Source organism: Symphalangus syndactylus, chromosome 2, assembly GCF_028878055.3.
Source record: "Symphalangus syndactylus isolate Jambi chromosome 2, NHGRI_mSymSyn1-v2.1_pri, whole genome shotgun sequence".
In the NCBI taxonomy this organism is placed as follows: domain Eukaryota; kingdom Metazoa; phylum Chordata; class Mammalia; order Primates; family Hylobatidae; genus Symphalangus; species Symphalangus syndactylus.
In genome coordinates this window covers 90,380,041-90,399,436 of record NC_072424.2, presented here as the reverse complement: position 1 = coordinate 90,399,436, position 19,396 = coordinate 90,380,041, and the positions used below count along the sequence as shown (strand labels likewise).

Genomic DNA, 19,396 nt, shown 5'->3' with positions numbered 1-19,396 from the left:
ATTTGCATTTATCTTTTGACTTCTACTTTGAGTGGGAAATGTTTGTCAACAACACTGGAAGTGGTTTTAAACAGAAATCTCCCCGAGTTTCGGGACAAGCTGATTATTCAGCACTATTTGACAGCCACCAACTAATTATTTCCATATTGCCAACTCATGACTAATTTAATACAAATATATAAAGACTAAGAATAGAAAACTATTGAATGTGTTTCCTAATCTATGTATTAATCTATCTACAAATGAGTTTTGTATCACAAATTCAGTGAAAAACTAGGAAAATTTCTTCCTCTTAAATTAGGCCATGATCACTTTCATTAACACATATTAAAATGTTGTTTACTCTTTAATTTTTATACCATGATAATTTTTCTAGCTATTTTAAAATAGTAGTCGTTTATGCCCTAAATGTCAATTAAATGATTGAAGACCACATTTTGAAAAGCTCTGTTTTGATCTGTAACTATACAACTGCTAAAACAGTGCCATCCAATATAAATGTAATGCAAGCTGCATGTATAATTTTAACTTTTCCAGTAGCCACATTTTAAAAAGCAGCAGGTGAAATTAATTTTAATAACATATTTTATTTAGCCCAATATATCCCATATATTATCATTTCAATATGGAATAAATATTTAAAATAGTAACACATTTTGCATTCTTTTTTTCATTCTAAGTTTTCAAAATCTGGGCTATATTTTACACTTACAGCTCATCCCAGTTTGGAGTAGCCATATGTGACTAGTGGCTATTGTTTTGAACCACATGGTCCTGAAAGCTCAAGCTTAGAAATCACATTTTCTGATCAGAACTTTCTGTCCATTCATTCCTTCCATATTTTTCTCTCATTAACTCTAAATTTAAACTTCCTTTATCCTTTGATACTATCCTTCCCAGGATCCATCGATTCCCTCTTGCCTGTGTTATGAAAGCTCTCGGTTTGCTTGCTCTCTAACCAGTCGGCCTCGCTTGCCAGACCCTTCTACAATGTTGGGTCAGTTTAAGGACTCACTTTTCTATTTCTTCTCCAGAACCATAAGCACTACTGAAAAAAAATAGTCTTGCTTATTGGTGCCATCTCACGTTGCTTCCATTCACCCCTGGGTGAGTCTTCAATGCTCCATTATGTATTCACTTCATTGTATTCATTCCTAGGCACATTCACTTTCCATTCTCTCAGCAGACAGTCCAAACTTACAGCATGCTCCTAATGTCTTCCTTCCCTCTCAACCCTGTGGATAGCATAGATCCCTACTCCAGAAAAAAATAGAGTAGAATGTGCACAACAGTCATCCTCCTCTTCAAGGCAAATCCCTTCCACCTGAGCTCTTCATCCCATTTCCCACTGAGATCCTCAATGACTGAGTAGAGAACAAGAAGACAGATGCCATACAGTCCTCAGTTTCTGCATCTTTAAAGTCAGATTGGATGAATTCTGTTGTCTCTTTTAGCTCCAGAGTTTTAAACTCTACAGTCTCAGCATAACATCAAGCAAGCTTTCAAGTGTTGAACAGATACAGAAAAAAGAAAAATGAGTATGTGTAGAACCAGGTGGCCTCTGTTCCTTTCTGGCTCTGAAACTTTAAACAGAGACCAGAACTTCTTCAAGATTCTGTCTCCTCACCTGCAAAATTGAGATAATAATAACCCCTTCACAGACTTGCTCTGAAAAATTAAAGAAATAGCATCTAGATGGAAAAGCTTCTCCTGAACACTGCCTGTTCCAGAGCAGAGACTCGGTTTCCATCTTTGTTTTAGACATGGACAGAGGCATTATGGTGGTCATTGCCTGTTTGCACACAGATCTGTTCCTGCCCTTTTCCTGCAAACTAAGTTTTTCAGGTTCCCTCACTAACTGGCTTTCTGGCATGTTTGGCCACCAGAGACAATGGTGGAAGACTAAGGGTAGAAGGAGAAAAGAAATAGAGTGTTTCTCCATATTTTTTCTATTCATCAAGCACCATTTTACATGATTCTAGCTCCCTGCCAGATACCACCTACCTTGATGATCCTGAGTCCTTTATTACAAGAGAAAATCCTTAGTCCTGGGTTCTGCTAATACCTCCTTCTCTCTGTGTCCCTCTGCCCCTAGAGGTAGAGTGATGTCTTGAGATTCTTTCCTCTGTTTGTAATATTTAGCAATTCCTGTTTCCTGGTTGGACCCTGATGAGGACAGTCATGATCAGTCTCAACCATCTTTGAAAAATAGATGAGGATGATAGTCTGAAATTAAGAAATAAAGTCAGAAATCTATTCAGTTGCAATGACATAATCTTATACTTTGTCAAAATTGACTCTTCATTATATTAATTTCATAGCCTAATGCTTCATTTCAGAGTTTCTTAGAGAAGTTCTGAGTTCATAGAATGAACAAAATTGGGAAATATAAAATTTGGTGAGTCCAAGATACCACAGCCAGGCTTAATAGCAAATTTACAGGGTAGAAGTTGTGTACATTGAGCTACACTGCATCGGACCAACTAGATTTTATGATACAAAGTCCAATTTTTCCACAACATATCATCCTATAGGTAATAACTTACACGTTTGAAACTCTTCTCCCATTCCTGCAGGCCTTGCTCTGTTGGAATACTGGGTTTCTAATGCTAATCTTAACTACATTCTCCACTCTTCATGCTGCACTGCAATGGTTCCTAATGGATTCACATGTGAAAACTAATATTTTTAAGAAATAAAATTTAAAATTTTCTTGGGCCTATATGCTGAATAGAAAGTCATTTCTTCTACATCACATTATTTCTCAGATACACTCTATCTTAAGCTAATAGGGAGTTAACTTGCCAGAAGTTCACATCTCCTAAAAATGTCTCATAAACAGGTTTCCCTGACCTCCTAACTGTGTCTACTCACGTGCCCTCCTGGGGCAATGTCAAACATTCCATCATTGCATCTATTTGCTTCTTACTTGACCGATAATTTGTCTAAGCTTCTGCATAGCTGACAAATAGTTGGCTTTACATTTAGTGTCTCACCTAGAGATAGAATTTACAGTATTGTATTTCATTCTGATATTCTATACATAACAGCTGTAACTATACAAATAATTTTCATAATTCTCACAAACATTTATGGAACCTGGCACTTTTCCAAGCACTTTATGTACATTCATTCATTCAATATTCACAATCACACTAAAAGGTAGAAAGCACTGTTTTCTCCATTTTACAGATGAGAAAACTGAAGTATCTAGAGATTAATTAATTTGAAAGTTATACTACTACTATGTAATGGAGCTGGGATTCAAACCCCTGAATTCTGATGCCCCAACCTATATTCTCAATCACTACCCATAGTGAAATATAGTTTTAATAGTAAGCACCTTCACAATTGTAACATTTTTACCTATAACTTATCATTAATTTTAATTTCTAAATGATTTCAAACATAAAAAATGTTATGAAATATTACAAATAATTTTCACATTCCCTTCTCCCAGATTCTCCACAGTATAAAATTCAAAATCAGAAAATTAACATTGGTACTGTACTATCACCAAATCTACAGACCTTATTTACACTTTTGCCAATTGGCATTACGCTAATGTCCTTCCTCTGATCCAGTATTCAATCCCAGACCAAACATTTACTTCTCATGTCTCTTCAGTCCCCTTAATCTGGAATTCTTCAGCCTTTGTCTTTCATGACCTTGACACTTGACCCTGTTACTTTGTTGACTGTTCATTTGAGTGCCCAGAATAATCTTAAGATGGAGGAAGCTGGACACTAACCAGTGAGAAGTCCTTTCAAAATCACGTGGAGACACAGGATGATGTACAACTAAACCTATATTTGATGGGAGGCAAAACCTAGCTTCTCGGGGAGGATCCCAGAACCTAGCAGCTTTGTGCAGATTGATATTGGTTACTGCCTCCTCCACCGCCTGCCCTACCCCTACCAGCGCTCCTTTATCAGAGCACTGTTGGTTTACAATGAATTAGAGAAATATTTCATTCTGCTGGGTAATCTATATGAATCTGATTTCTAAAGCATTCTGCCCTGAAACAACTATGTTGTAAGACAGATGAAGAAATTTAGTTTCCATTCCTATGCATGTTCCTCCTGAATATTCCCAGCTAACTGGCTGCAGATGAATTTCCTGCATGGATAAGAGCCATACATATTATATTAAATACCGTATAAATTAAATTAAATGCCATATAAATTATATATCATATATTATATTAAATACCATATAAATTAAATACCATATATTATATTAAATACCATATAAATTAAATACCACAGCCATACATATTTATATTAAATGCCATATTTCTATTTTGATATGGGTATTATACACAATTCCTATTTAAATATGTTATTTGTCAGTATCATATTATTACCTACTTTGTGGAAGGTGAAAAATTTTTTACAGTTTATTAGTTTTATTGATATATAATAATTGTACATATTTATGAGATATATGTGATATTTTGATGCATGCATACTACTTTTATTCACCAGAGGATTAAGGCAAAATGTATAGCAAGTTACGTTGCCTGGACTAATTCCGGTGTCAGCTATAACTATCAAACTGAATTTTTTCAGTGGACATCCTGAAAACTGAATGTAACAACATGGAGAAGGGGAAAAGGAAGACCCTCTACCAAATGGCTTGTAACTAATGCAATGTAAAATAGGCATGCTTAAAATTGGTGGATGCTGGAGTGTGAGAGCTTCCTCATGCAGTTTAATTAAAAAATCATTCCATTTTATCACTAGGATCTCTCATAGTTTGTACTGGCCTTTCTTGGACTTGATTGATCATGAGAGATATGCATTGATCAAAGTGCTTATCTCTACTTTTCCATATTAATGAGTAAGACTACACTAATACTTTGTAAAACATCAGAAGTTCTTGTACTAATGGTGTCAGTATCCCTTTATACTCTTAAAAATTATTGAGAACTCCAAAGAGCTTTTAAGTGGAGTGATAGATAGATAGTAGATAGATAGATATCTGTCATTATTTGCCATATTTGAAATTGAGACTGATAATATTTAAAAATTGTTATCGGTTCACTTAAAAATAATAATAATAAACTCAGAAAACTTTTGTGTTATTATAAAAATTGTTTTAAAATCACAGAACCCTTGAAATGGTCTCATTTTTCCAGAAAAAAATGGGAGATTTGGTGCTTTCTAAATAAAATAAAAAATATCAACCATAGATGAGTTTTCCTATTATAAAATACTGATTTGGAAATTAATCATCATATTTAATTAGTCATTTAGTTCCCTCAACCTTTTTTATTAAAATAATGTACTTTCTTTTTTCTTTTTTTCTTTTGAGACACAGTCTCATTCTGTAGCCCAGGCTGGAGTTGCAGTGGCATGATCCCAGCTCACTGCAGCCTCTGCCACCCAGGTTCAGGTGATTCTCCTGCCTCAGCCTCCCGAGTAGCTGAGATTACAGGCACCTGCCACCGCGCCCTGCTAATTTTTGTGTTTTTAGTAGAGACGGGGGTTTCACCATATTGGTCAGGCTGGTCTTGAACTCCTGACCTCATGATCCACCCGCCTCGGCCTCCCAAAGTGCTGGGATTACAGGTGTGAGACACTGCGCCTGGCCAAAATAATGTACTTTCTTAACTCATTTTATGACCACTATCCTAATACAATCCCTTGTTATTTGACCCATTTCCTCTCCCTGAGAGAGCCAAAACATCAAACTGTCTTCCTTCATCTTACCTAAAGTGTCACTCTCACTATACCCTGCCCTAGTCAAACCAGGATCCATGAATACTTCTTTCCCAGGGCAAAAATTCCTGCATTTCTCATGTCTATCTTAGAATGCCTTTCCTTCACATACCACTGCTGTTAAGCCCTGAACCCTTCCTTTAGTTAACGTCTACCAAGTTCTACTCACCTGTGAAGCATTTCCTATTTAGTCAGTTACTAGTAGTTTACCTCTCCCCTGCTGGCACATATAATTGGTGGCACATTATCTAAATCTTGTTATTGTAATGGTTGAGCATTAGACCAGTTGCCTGAGGAAAGGTGCCACCATTCATACATTTCTGTATCCCTTGAACTGTCTGCTAGTCTATCATTCCTCATGCACTTGTTGATTCTGAGTTTACTCTCATTCTACTTTTCTTATATTTTCTGTCTATGTCAGTTATATTGTTCAAATGTCCTATTATGCTACTTAATGAAATATTTGCCAATCAATGCAATGCCTTAGTATAATTTGGGTGGCTGAACAAAATTCTAATGCAGGGCTTAAAGTGCTCTACTTTTACATAGGATTTGCATTATCTGGCTATGTGTTACCAAAATACATTACTAAGACTTCAACCCTAATTTACGAAGTAAGCAAAATAATGTTTAATAAGGGAAATAATTTGAAGAAGAAAGAAAAAGGAAAACGTGATGGTAGAATCTTACTGTATAGACCTGGATTTATTTCAGACTTAAGAATAAGGAGAGAAATGAGATAATCACTAAGTGCAAAGTATCTCTGTGGTGAAGGGAGATAAGAATGAACATGAGGAAGAGAGAGAAAAAAAGATAAGAAAAATTATAAACAATCACCCCTTCTTCAGTCACTGTGTTGTATTTGCTTGGAGCTGTAAAACATAACGGTTTTTCCTTAGAGCATTCTCCCACCTCAAAGTAGTTTCTGAACACTATGTTTAAAATAAAAGTTAAACTGTCCAAGTAAGCTAAACCAGATGGGCTGAGTGGTTTGAGCCCTGAGCATGTACAATGCTAGATGATTGTTGCTATTTAGTACCTAGCCTGGCACTGACACAGCCTCAAAATGTCCAAGTGGCTTAAGAATTTTCTCTGGGCATCAGTGTCTGTAATGCCCACAGCCTCACTTTTTTGATATGTGTTAGCATATAAATGTTGGACGCTTAAAAACAGGTGTTTTTTCTCTTCCTCTTCAGCCACCAATTCAAACCAACCCTGCTATTATTTAAGGCAGGAAAAAACATTAACATTGTTTTGTTATTTATAAGCATTCACTTTGCTCTTTAGGAAACCAGGACAATTTGTTGCCATGATGAATTTGTGGTGTTCTTCTCTTTACTGAAGACAGAAACAGATACCACTCCAACCCATGTGGAATTTTAATGTAGCATTATTCAGAGCCATAACAACATTTGGGCCACTTACATCTAGTACCTGTCCAAGACTTGCCTTCAATAATAATCAGTTACATCCATTATCTCAAATAGCTCTCAATGCTGTGAATTTGAAAAAGAGAAAAGGAAACACCTTCATAAAATGATCTTAAAGAATCCCATATTCTACTAGCTTAAATTCTGCTTGCGGTCTATAACATGATTATGGGTTTATGAAGTATGTAATGACAGAGGTGACAGTATGAAGAGACCCTTGGTACAGCAGTATTAGGTGCCTTTTACAAAATTTTTAATTGAGTGCTGTTCTTGCCGCTACATTTAACTACCCTGCTTCCAGCGAAAGAAAAAGGAGAAAAAAAATGCCTGATACCGGTTGCTATGGCAGCTAGTGCAAAGAGTGAGTCTAAATTCTGTGTCAAGGTAATGAATTTAGCATCTACAGGAAAAGAAATAGATTTCCTGTCACACACTGTAGATCTACCACAGGAAATGAACACATTGCAGACATTTTAGGATGTTTAAACCCCATTTAAGATGCACAAAAGTGGTAGAGAGGGTGCATCAGATAACCTCGCAGGGCTCAACCCTTCCCCACCAGCGTGTTTTCATCTATATCTGTGATAGGAAAGGGAGGAAGGAGCCTTCAGTATGAAGCTAGCAGTTTGTACTCGGCAGGTCCCACTGTGATGATGGCATGGTCACAATTTTTCCTCTCAGCCCCATGGTTGCTCTGGATGTTAAAAGCCTGTTTCTCAGGGATGCTCTTTGAGAGGTCGTTTCACTCCTTCCTCAACCCTTGATGATTCCCTAGTTCTTAGCCCTGCCTGTTTACCTGGTCATCCCCCAGTGGGGCTTGCTGAGCCTACTCCTAGGCTCTCTCTCCTCCCTCACAAAAACAGATCACATTGTACTATTTTTGTCATTGGTCTGCTTAGTTAGTAGTTGGATAAGCTATACATATGAATATAAGTATGTATGACTACAAATGCTGTATCTTGCTGAGCTAAGGAATGGACATAATATATCGTTTAGATAGTGCCAAAGAGTCATAGATAACCCTCCTGAAGTAATGTTCACTCTCATAGGTACAATGGCAACTACCTCACTGGGATTACACGTGGTTTGCATAAGTCAGTTAGTAACGGTATAGCAAGGATTTAATTTGGGTGCTGCAACAGACCTAAATCTCAGAAATTTAAGATTAAAAATGTTTATTTTTTACTGGTGGCTCTGCCTAATTTGGACAAAACAGCCCCATTATCTTGTAGCTCCGCCATCTGAAACACTTGACCTCTAAGGTTGACCTGGGACAGAAAAAGAGAAGGGTGAAGAGCCAGCCTTGGAAATGGTATTCCTTACTTCTGACCCATTCTCTGACCAGCAACCAATCATAAGGCAAAAGACTGCAAGGAAGTATGGAAAATGTGGGTGAACATGAATGGTTTCTACAACCATAAAATTCTGACTCAGACTTGGATGGACAATATTTTCTATTTTGAAAATTGGAGTAACAATTGTCGTTGATTGAGAAACACAAACCAAACTTGAGTAAATTAATATGGTAGCTCCAAAATCTTTATAGAAATTAATGACCTTTACTGGTGACTGCCCTAAGCCTGTATACATATTCAGCATTATTCTTTCTCTGTGATTTCTTTATGCCTTACCTGTTTTATCTGAAACATAAGAAAATGATCTCTAGACCTTACTAGAGAAATATTCTGAGCACATATTCTGAAATATATTTCTGTAAAAAAAAAGAAATGATGGTAACGATGATAACAGTCTTTCACTGTACTTTCAGGCAAAATCAAAAGTTCTTGTATTCCTAGGAGCTTCTTTTCCACCTTTTAAGTATCTTTAGTCTTAGTCTTCAAAGAAGTTCACATAAAAGTGCTATTATCAAAAAATATCTTATCACTTAATTCCAATAACCGCATCCTAATGTCAGCAAAAGCATAATGAAGTGCCTTCTCACCATTGTTATTTCTATAATATCTGAGGACAGCTGGGATAGTCAGAATAAAATAGATCATCAAGCCAAGTACTGTGCTAATTGTTTATATTTGTTTATTAAACACTAAGTAGAGACTAAAACAAATTAGAAAGCATGAATGGTCTCAGTCCACTTAGATGGAAAGCACAGGAACAGAATTCCCAAGTATAAACTTGGCCCTTTTGGAAGCCTAACTTCCCTATTGCTTCAGAAATTAATGGACTGCAGATGTTACTATATTTTGACAACATGTTATGCCCAGACCAGAGACTATATATGGTCCCAGCAGGACAGATGTTTTGTGCAGTGAGTGGAAAATTCAATCAAATAAGCTATAATTGCAAAAGTAATTAAAGTTCATTACTTACAGTAAGTACACTCAGAAAACTTCAATAGCTAAGGAAAAACAACTTTCTTCTCTTACCATCACGTCAGACAAAATTAAAAATACAAGAATTTGATCATTAGGGCAAGATGAAGGATTCTCTTCTAGTTCCGAGATAAGTAAATATTTGCAAATAAGTCATAAAAGCTAAATAAAATATTCAGGAATGCTTTTTATAATAAATATTTGAGTTGACAAAACAATGGGCACAGAAAATCACCAAACACATTTGATGGCAGATTTAGACATAAAATAAACTTCAAAATCATTATATAATTTCAAAATTGTACCATAGGGAATATTGCCTAAGAGGTTAAAAATATGGGAGATGTTGCCAGTTTCCTCCAAGCTTAATATCTGTTCTTTTAAAATAGCTCTGTGATGTGTCTGGAGATTTCTCTGTGCCCAAAAGTTCAATGACGTGTCACCAAATATGCATTTTATCAGAGTATTACAATAGCTACCAATTTTTATCTACTTCCTCTGTACCTAGAGCTGTGCTGAAACTTTGCAACAGTCCACTGAAATAGGTCCTGTCATTTGCCAAATGTTATAGATGGAAGTGAGATTTAGATACATTAAGTAACTTTAAAACATCACACGTAAATGGAGAAGTTGTGATGACGAATGAGACAGTTAAATTCCAGAGACCACACTCTTAAATACTTTATTATATTGACTTAGAAAGTCAAGATTCATATTTGTTTATAAGCAATCCATTTCCCTTAGCTATTTGAAGTAGCAACAACTTTTTTTTTAAATCACAGTTTATTTATGAATATCTTAAAACCTTCCTTGAACCATTTTACACTCTCTCCCTGTTGGGACGTGTTATGTAAAGTGTCCCTTTTGGTAGTACTCATATTTCAACTTTCAAGATTCAGATAGAGCCCCTTTATTGCACGTGTTCTGTATTTGATGACTGAGAATGCTGTTCACATCTTTCATGAATTTAAAATGTTGGTAGGTCTCCATTTGTTCTTACATTTCCTTTCAATTTTTAAATTTAAGCCCTGTTTTCTTTCCATTTATGCTAGCATGGAACCCTCTGAGTGCTTTATCACACTGTTATTACTCTTCAAATTATTCTCTGTGATTTTACATTCCTTATCACTTAACACATGGCAAATCAGAATTACAAAAATCTTTAACTTTGAATAAGGCCAAGCTAATGTTTTCAGTTTCATTTCTTTGACAGTATTCCTTTGAATCACAGTAACATACTATGTTTGAAAATTCAAGAAATGGGCATTTACTTCTTCCTAGAAACCTTCCCTGGGCCATAATTTGTAATACATTTATTTCCATTATTGTTTGCATTTTTAAAGTGTCATATATTTGCCAACATAAAAGTTTTAAAATTTGAGTGCTAGTGTCCTAAACTTTTTAAATGCATTAATACATTAATAGCAATAGTTTTTTTAAATGGAAATGCTTGCTTTTGATGGTATCGATTCTTCATTTAGATGAAGAATGAATTTAGATGAAGCTGCAAGTGGTAGCTTAGTAAATACTGAAATTGAAGTATCTGCTTTCAATTACATTTTGCTAAAAATAATTTCCCCACATTGGAGACAATTTGCAAATATAACAAGAGAAAAAAGAGTGCAAGTTAAGAGAGCAAGCCTGAAAAATTGACTTCTAAAACCATTTATATTTGAAAGTCTGGTGAATCCACTGCTTCCTGAATGATGGCTCTTGGAACACTGATCCCAAAACATTAACCCAAATGAGTCTATTATTTGGGAAGGCAGTAATTAAACAAATGAAACAAGTTTCTATACTCCAGATATCAATTCTTAATATATACGAAAGATCATTATAAATTTTCATGAGAAAAACATGATAGGAACTATTTCCCACATTCCTTTGGCTCTAGGACCCTGATATTCATGGAACTGTTCTCAGTTCTAATGTTCTGTAAAATACACACTGGGACTTTGGGAGGCCAAGGTGGGCAGATCACCTGAAGTCAAGAGTTCGAGACCAGCCAGGCCAACATGGTGAAAGCCCGTCTCTACTAAAAATACAAAAAAAATTAGCCAAAATTAGCCGGGGGTGGTGACCCGCACCTGTAATCCCAGCTACTCAGGAGGCTGAGGCAGGAGAATTGCTTGAACCCAAAAGGCAGATGCTGCAGTGAGCCAGGATCACGTGCCACTGCACTCCAGCCTTGACAACAGAATGAGACTCTGTCTCAGAAAAAAAATAAATAAATAAACCCTCCCCGCCACACACTGGGAAATTCAGAGGCAAGTAATATGTTTCATAAACTATAATTATAAACTACAATGGTTTCTAATTGTAAAAGGTCTACTAGTAAATATTTGGGGTATCATTATTGCATAAGGATTTATTCTAATTGAAAGGACACTGAAGACAGCACAGAAAGAGATGTTGCTGGAGAGAGATGAAGGTAGGGTGACAAGGCACACACACTATTTATTATCAATATAACATCAATATAAGGTAGTTGATGTTATTAATTTTTCTCCTGTTTTTAGATGTCTACTTCAGTATAAATATATGAAATCATCGAGACCTTTGTTTAAACACAATTTAACTACTTCTATTTTACTATTATATGCTAATACTGACATACATAATATAGAAAATATTTTCTTTCTATTAAAAGTATTTGAATTGTTATAGTGTTTAGTAGTATCTGTAACACAAAGCAAAAAAATGGTGGCCTCCTTTTTTAAAATTAAAAACATGAACAACTGTTCATCTGCTGGTCAGAATATGAAAGAAGTCAAGAAACAAATTATTAAAGATTGCTACTTTCTTTAGATTGTTCATTTCTTAAATGCTAGCACTACTAGCATGCTTTCTTTTATAATAATAGCACAAGTACTGCAAGGTAAAATGCCTTTTCTTCTATGATGAGGTCTCAGCTTCAACAAATATTCTAAATTTCTTAGATTTGATAAACCTTTAAAAATAGGTTTGGCCAAAAGAAGAGCGTTCTATCCAGACTTAAGGTGAGATCTGAGTGATTTTTGAGCAATGCCAGTGAGTGACACTAAATTTGACCCCATTGTCTATCCCTTTGCTATTGTAAATAGCATCATTCCTTTGGGTCCTGAAGAAGATCCTTTCTTTTCACTAAGCGGTAATCATTGGTTCACTTATTTATCTGTTTCATTATGTTTGATCCTTCCCTATGTAGAGACACGTTCACATTCACTTTTTCATTGAAAGCAAAAAACAGTGCCTGACAACACATGTGATACTCAATAAATGTCTGTTTTTTAAAAATGGAAGTTCTTATTAAATAACATGAGACTATTAGATCTACTTTTACTGCAATTTGATTTCCCCACCCAAAATTAAGTTTTATAAACAAAGATCTTTGGTATATTGATTAAATACATCTAGAAGGAAATAGAGAATGTTCTGAAAAATTTTATTTCTCTGGTATTATTTTGATGGGATATGCTATAAAATCAAAGAGAAAATATTTTATCTCATACCTCAAATGATTGTGAATTTATCCTTTCTTTATACTGTAAGGATCAATTAACAAAATACATAATATGGGGATTGTGAAGAACACATTCAAGTTTCAGGTTGAGGTCTAAAGGCCATTCAATGACGACAAAGAAGAAAGGTTAAGAATACCATGTTGGAAATCCTTTGAATCCTGCAAAAAAAGAACTATGCAAATCCACTGTTGATTGCCAAAGGTATGGCTACATAACTATTACAACATTTCAACACATTGTCTTTCCAAAAAAATAATTATTATAGAATGCAGATGTTGTGCAGATGCTGTGCAGTTAGACAATAGATAAAGTGTACTATTTAACCTGTTTGGTATCTGAGTTTCATCATTTCTAAAATAAAGGATCCCTAGGCTCTTCTCCAGCTAGCTCAGATACAACTGAATAACAGTAGCTTAATCACATGGATCTTCTATTGTTGAGCATTTTGCGTATAACAATGAGTCTACTAGTGGACAAGCCCAATCTAAGCCAGCTTCTAGATTATGGCATCTGAGCCTTGGGGTCCTGCTGTTCTTCAGCTCTGCTCTCCTTCGCATGTGGTCTTCATCTTCCTGTTTGCAAGATGGCTACCATACTTATGGTCATAAGGTTTGCATTTCAGAAAGGAAGAGAGAAGAGAAAGGGGGAAGAGCAAAGGAATTTTGCCCATTAAGGTCGTACCTTTCAAAACATTTTCTAGAATACTTATTCAATGACTCCTAGTTATTTTTATTGTCTCAAACCAAGTCACATGTTCAACAATAGCTGCAAAAGAGGCTGAGGAAGTAAGCTTTTTGAATGGACACACTGCTGACCTTCAAGAAATCAATGTTTTATTAGTTCATTAACAATGGGGTATGGATATTGGATAGACCACTAGCAATGTCTTCTACACAGTTGTAGCACTCTCCAGATTCATTTACATTACCCTCTCCTCCTTTTAAATGCATGCTGCTATGGTCAGGTGAGTCACAGTGCAGTTAGTTACAATTATAACTATTAAACAAGTTCCAGAGTAATTTTCAGGAGAAAAAAACAATGGAAACATTGTACTCACTGACAACATCTCCCCATCTTTTTCTCCTTCCTCCCTTCCCCAGTCTCTGGTACCCCATAAATATGTACAATTACATCAGGTCACTTAAAAAAACTAATGGGAAAGTTAGCTTCAAATATGCAAAGGATGTAATAACGTAGAAATGGGAAAGGTTTGTGGAAAAAAGTACATCACAGTATGCTAAATATTTCAATTGAGAGATGGCCAAGAAACAAGTAAAACAACTATCTCCCTAATGAAAGAAAAAATTAAAAAGGAAGTAGAGAAACAAGGAAGTAAAGAAGGAAGGAAGGAAGGAAGGAAGGAAGGAAGGAAGGAAGGAAGGAAGGAAGGCAGGCAGGCAGGCAGGCAGGCAGGCAGGCAGGCTGGAGGGAGGGAGGGGGGAGGGAGGAAGGAAGGAGGAAAGGAAGAAAGGGAGGGAAGGAGGGAAGGAGGGAGGGAGGAAGGAAGGAGGAAAGGAAGAAAGGGAGGGAAGGAGGGAGGGAGGGAGGAAGTAAGGAAATTTATTTCAAATTTCACAACTGCACAGATAGTGAGTATATTAGTCTGTTTTCACACAGCCATAAAGAAATATCCAAGACTGGGTAATAAGGAAAGGGGTTTAATTGACTCAAAGTTCCACATGGCTTAGGAGGCCTCGGGAAACTTACAATTGTGGCAGAAGGGGAAGCAGGCACATCTTACATGGTGTAGGCGAGAGACAGAGAGCAAAAGCGGGAAAAACTGCCTTATAAACCATCAGATCTTGTGAGAACTCACTAACTTTCATGAGGACAGCATGGAGGAAACCCGCCCCATGATTCAATCACCTCCCACTTGGTCTCTTCCTCGACACATGGGGATTATGGGGATTACAATTCAAGATGAGATTTGGGTAGGAACACAGAGCCAAACCGTATCAGTGAGTGAAATGAAATAAGAAAATGAAAGCACATTATCAATTTTTTTGAAAATGAAAAATTCAAAACACCTCTGAGTTAATGCACCAATGTTGAGCACTAAAGGGAATACCAAAAATCTTTGCTAACACAATATTAAAATATTAGTGGACCTCAAATAGTAATGTGGTGAACATTTTTAAAGAAAACATTGTACTTCCATAAATGATGCAAGTGTAATCAGAACACTTAAAAATGAGCTCACTTTTTTTTTATGATGTACATCTTAAACCTCCAAATTTGTATTACTCTAGATTTTCTCAATATACAAATGGTTTTAAAGGCTAAAATTTACTTGTTCTTGTTAATTTGAAAATTATGTATGTACTGCAATAGGGAATAATAGAACAAACACCACCCTTTGAACTATTAATAATCTGCCGTATTTGGTTCTTATATTTTCTTCATTAAAGGAAATAAAATATTAAAGCTAAATTCATCTTTCCCCAGTTACGTTCTCTATCCTACGTCTCCACAGAAATTTATTAACAAAAATTCAATATATGTGTGTTTTAAAAAATAATCATACCATACATATATGAATTCATGTATTATATTTTGTATTATTTTTTATTTTACATAAAAGTTGTCATTGTTAAATATTTTTGTACAACTTAGATTTTTTTTGAAATATGGTCTCACTTTGTTGCCCAGGCTGGAGTACAGTGGTGCAATCATGGCTGACAGCAGCCTCAGCCTCCCAGGCTCAAGCCTCAGCTTCCTGAGTAGCTGGGACTCCAGGCACCTGACTAAGTTTTTTTATTATTTTGTGGAGATAAAGTCTCGCTATGTTGCCCAGACTGATTTTTTTTATTCAATGTTATGTTTTACCTTATCTCTCCATCTTAATATACAGACTGTTTATTCATTTTAATTGCAGTGGAATATTCAAATTTTATTTTCAATGTATTTCTTAAATAATGTCATTATCACAAATGAACTTTTATATAATGACTTTTTTTCTGCTTTCTCATCTCCACCCCTTTCTAGACTTTCATCTTAACACACACACACACACACACACACACTCACACACACAGCTTTAATTTTAGACCTCTTAAACATCAAATCCTGTTGGTGGATGTTCTGGGATCCAGCTAACCCTCTTATGGTATATAAGTGTGGACAAGAAACCTCTGAACTTTTTTCAATCTCTCTTTGGGTACATTAATTACATATAACTCAGAAATGTTTTGCACTGAGTGTGAATATATACAAATTTGAGGACTATATTTAGAATGTCATGTTTGTCTTCTCAAGGAGTTAATAGTTAAAATAGAATCTTAAGACAAAACCAACAGATAGGGTGTATAAATTACTGACTTAACAGGGTGTTTCCACTGACAATGCTTTTCAGCTGTGCAGTTTGGAAAGAAAAATGAAAAGGAAAAGTGAGCTCATCAGTTCACTCAGAAAACTAAACTCTTTCATAAAGGTTTGTTGTTGGAATTGAGATTGTTTTGGATGAAAAAACGCTGCAGCCTCCCGGTCTCTAGTTCCCATTTCTTCCATTTCTGGATGTAATTAGTTTTATATTCTTTTCCTTTACACACACACACACACACACACACACACACACACACACACACACAATGTCAAACTACAAGCCTGAGTATTCAAAATAATTTAGCTATATTTTATGAGTAAGATTTTATTTCCCCTACATATTGTGACACATCTATTACTTCTACCTAGTTTGTACTTCACAACTTAATGTCAATCACTTTAAAATAACTAAGTGCATGGAAAAGGAGAAGTTCAAGCTAATTTTCATCACCTCCCCTCAAAAATATCATTATTTACTTTATAGTCACCCACAGACTAATTATATTTGTAGAACTTTGTATATCACAGGGATTTTATGTTACACAATTTATCTGAACAAAGCTGCGCCATGTAGGCTATAAGATGACAGAACATAACAACTACAAAGAGCAAAAATGATTCTTGTCCTCAGAGAGTTAACATCTAATAGGTGAAATGACACAGACAGAAATAAAAGTAGCTTTGACTACGAATGTGTTTCAATGGGGAAGAAGAGGACATTTTACCTGGGAGAAAAGAGATGCAGCTGGTAGTGAATGCCGGGTTCTAACAACTGTCCTCATCAGGAAGGAAGACACCATGGGACAGGCCAGACAGGAGACTGAGAATTCTGAAACCTTAGTCCCCATCTTGGCTCGGTCCTTGCAGACCAGCATCATGCCTGACACGTACTGGGTGCCAATGAAAATGTGCTGATTTACCGTATAGCCTTGAGAACATCACAGTTTCTCAGCCCTTGTTCCTCCCCCACAAAGGGGAATAAGAGATCACTCATAAGGTTCTTGTGAAGATCAAATAAGGCAATATATGTGAAAGTGTATATAGTAAACTCTAAGGCACCAGAAATATATTGCATATCATTCTCGGAGGAGTTTAAAAATATGTTACAAAATCTTTGAAGTTGGTACATCATGCTATGAAGTGACTTCTCTATGAAAAAATGTTGGCCTGTGGTTGGGGATGGGAAAGGAAAAAACTTAGCCAGTGGTTATCCTCTTCCTTTGGCCTCAGCAACCTCCAACCCATCCATTTGCCCCTCCCTGAGTGGACAGTAGGTAGTGGACCTTAGAGACTTGTGACGTTCTTCCCCATTGGTGACTGGGACTTTTCCCAGAAGAATGTGAACCACAGAATACCTCCATGTTCAAAAAATAACACCAAACTAAAGCCAATCCGTGTTTCCTCTACAGGGTTCCAGCACAATAACTTTAGGGAAGAAGAGAAGATGATTTAACAACTGAGGTTTTTCTTTTTTTTTAATTGGTTGGTTGGTTTTTTTACATCAGATGGGTAATGTGCGAATGTGGTAACAAGGTTGGAGGGCAGCATATCTCGCACATGAGTGTAAATACCCAATCATCACACATAAGTTGCAAAAGGATCAACAACTGCATTTTGTAAAGCTGTGAGGTTTTCTGTTATTTTAAATCTCCGTGATAGGTCAGAACTCTTTGCTAGGCATAATGGAAGAGATGGGTGTACATTATGTACAATTTCTGTGTTCTGTGGTAGCCTAAGGAAAGATGCCCAGATTTGGAAATAAAGCACAGCACCATAATGACAGTGATCAAGAGGTAATGAGGAACCTGCTCACACAGTTTAGACTCTGATTACACCCTAAGAGATAACATTCATAGTCCAAGAATAGGAACATTCTGAGCATATGGCATTGACCAAACCTTCTGTACAAAACCTCAAAATAGGCATTGTGTGAATACAATACATCAGCGTACCATATTTCATGTGCTAATCTTTTCATGACGGTCTCATGCTATAGTATTTCAGTGATGGTGTAAAGAGAAGAAATGTGATTAAACCAAAGGGGGAGGTGATGGGGATTATCCTCAGGAAAAAGAAAAACAAGGTGGAAATACGATGGTCCTTAGTTAAGCAGATAAAACAGACTAAGCAGAATAAAGAACAATGTATGGTGCTCATTCCATCTGGGCGTATTTGAGACAGCTATTTAATAGGGTATTTTGCATTTGGCAGACTTTCTGTTTAAACAGGAAATGTGTGCATATTAATAGTAACCCTCCACATACAAATCAGCTTGGTTCTAGCTACATGGCATTATTGTCAAACATGCCAATACCTGTAAAATGTTGCAGTTACCACAAAAATTTAAAAATCACTAATGCCCTATAAATCTTCATGAGTTTTATAATTCATTCCTTATCAATCGAACTAGTTAGGATTTTTTCAATCTTTGGTTTAAATTCTTTTTCCTCGTCTGTGATATAATAACACGCAGCTAATACACTTATTATTATGACATTTTGCAGAGTCCCACACACAGTTTTTGCTCCTTTTCCTTTTCCCTCATTTCTTCCTTTTGTCTATGGTATATGCCTACACTGATATGTATAGGGTGCCATAAAACAAAGTGGAGTGAGTAAGAAGAGATGATTATGAAGAATAAATAGAGATTATTTTAAAAGCAGAAAAGTTCTTGGGTAGGTAGTTTTCAAAAAGTAGCCTAAACTGAGTTTCTGATGAAAGATAAGTTGTTTCCCTGAAAGTATTTTCCTTCTTTTACCCATTACCTCGCCTGTCTTCCCCTGAGTTCTTTCTCTAACAATACTCTCCTTTGCTCTCAAATGCTTCTTTTCTTTCTCTACTATTTTTTTCTTCTGTTTTTCTCTCACTATTGGAGACTTCTGCTAAATTGTTTTCTCTATTATTTCCCATACAATCTTTCATGAGAATTCTGCTTGTGGGTGAGCTTCAGTGTTTTTAGATGTAAGCAGATGAATACAATGCAGTTTGGAATCCACATCATAAAGCAAATCACTCTAAAACAGATGGCATTTTCCCATGGGAAAATGTTTGCAGTTTGGGGTTTTCATTCCTAACCAAAGACAGCCTCA

The 19,396-nt window shown here is 36.0% G+C and overlaps 1 long non-coding RNA gene and 1 other non-coding gene across 4 annotated transcripts in view; one reads left to right on the top strand and one right to left on the bottom strand.

Moving 5' to 3' along the window:
- Nucleotides 1–4,732, top strand: part of LOC129463129 (uncharacterized) — a 61,734-nt gene extending 57,002 nt beyond the window's left edge. For all 3 annotated transcript variants that reach the window (XR_010119390.1, XR_010119391.1, XR_008651019.2), the window contains one exon: nucleotides 4,572–4,732. This is a non-coding gene — a long non-coding RNA (uncharacterized lncRNA). The remainder of the gene's footprint in view (nucleotides 1–4,571) is intronic.
- A 13,074-nt stretch (nucleotides 4,733–17,806) lies between these two features.
- Nucleotides 17,807–17,908, bottom strand: LOC129478189 (small nucleolar RNA U13). Its single transcript, XR_008656343.1, has one exon. It is a non-coding gene; the product is annotated as a small nucleolar RNA U13 (small nucleolar RNA).
- Nucleotides 17,909–19,396: the final 1,488 nt, after the last annotated feature.